This window comes from Elephantulus edwardii, unplaced genomic scaffold, assembly GCF_000299155.1.
Source record: "Elephantulus edwardii isolate Elephantulus edwardi_28Jun2011 unplaced genomic scaffold, EleEdw1.0 scaffold00315, whole genome shotgun sequence".
NCBI lineage: Eukaryota > Metazoa > Chordata > Mammalia > Macroscelidea > Macroscelididae > Elephantulus > Elephantulus edwardii.
In genome coordinates this window covers 312716-314119 of record NW_006400065.1, presented here as the reverse complement: position 1 = coordinate 314119, position 1404 = coordinate 312716, and the positions used below count along the sequence as shown (strand labels likewise).

Genomic DNA, 1404 nt, shown 5'->3' with positions numbered 1-1404 from the left:
GTAGACGGTGGGAGGAGGGCGGTGTAGACGGTGAGAGGAGGACAGTGTAGACAGTGTGAGATCAAGTATAGACAGTTGTAGGAAGGCAGTGTGGACGGTGGGAGGAGGGGGATGCAGACCGTAGGAGGAGGCGGGTGTAGACAGTAGGAGGGACCAGTGTAGACAATGAGAGGACAGCTAGTGTGGACAGTGTCGGGTCACCCGGTGTACAAGCACTCACAGCGCACAGTGAGGGTCACGGGCAGCAGGTCGGGCTTCTCGAACGTCTCGTGCTCCACTTGGCAGGTGACCTGGGCGCCGTCCACGCGGCCCAAGGGCACCAGGGTGAAGCGGCTGGTGACGGTGAAGGTGCCAGGCTCGGACCCTGGCACCTGGGTCTCAGCAGCCTCGCCGTCAAGGGTCGAGTGCCAGGTGATGTGAGCGGGTGGGCGGCCATCACTGGCGACGCAGCGGGCCACAGGCAAGGGGTCCAGGCTGAGCGTCACCTCCTGGGCCTCGGCGTGGTTCCGGGGCTGGGCTGCGGAGAGGGCAGAGGTGGTCACCTTGTACCTGCGGCCACTCCCCAACACCGGAGTGCAGAGCAGGGACAGAGGCAGGGCTGCCTGTTTCAAAGCCAGCTCCACTGGTCAGGAGCACTGCCTCAGTTTGTCCTTCTGTCAAATGGGATCCCGAAAGTGTTCAATCCGTGTGCACTCTGCATATGAAGACTGTCAAGCATTCAGGACCACACGTTGTGTGTTAGACGGAAGATGTTTGCCTGGCTCAGTCAGAAAGGCTGAGTCAGGAGCTAAACGCTAAAGAGGTGGCGATGGAAAAAGCAAAGCCAGTTTTACAAACGCTCAAGATCGTTAGCTATTATTAGAGATGCAAGTCAAAACAACAATGAGATCGCATCAACAGCAAAATTCAGGAAGACAGCAGCGATAAACGCTGACAAGGATGTGGAGAGACTGGAATTCACACACACTGCTGGAGGGAATGCAAAATGACGCGGCCACTACGGAAAGCAACCTGGGACTTCCAGAGAAGCAGTCATACAAACACCATTTGATGCAGCAGTCCCACTACTAGGTATGTATCCCAACGAAATGAGAGCTGAGACAACAGCAGATAAATGCACCCCCAGGTTCCTAACTTGAGCGCCTCTCAATAAACACATGGATAAAGAAACTAAGGTAAGAGTCTTTTGGCACTTCCTTAGAAGACAGCACAAGGTGAATGCATCTGGAGGACACTATGGTAAATGAAATAAGTCAAACAAAATAATTATTATGATTTAAGACCACTATTTTTTTAAGACCACTATTTTAACGAACTCTGGCGGCCTATTGGGAAGTAGCACCGCAAACCCAAAGGTTGGTTGTTGTTATGCTGTCGAGTTGCTAGTGACTCAAAGCGACCCTA

The 1404-nt window shown here is 53.3% G+C and overlaps 1 protein-coding gene across 1 annotated transcript in view; it reads right to left on the bottom strand.

The window, feature by feature from the left end:
• Positions 1-1404, bottom strand: part of PVRL2 (poliovirus receptor-related 2 (herpesvirus entry mediator B)) — a 47160-nt gene that overhangs the window by 15234 nt on the left and 30522 nt on the right. The window lies entirely within an intron of this gene.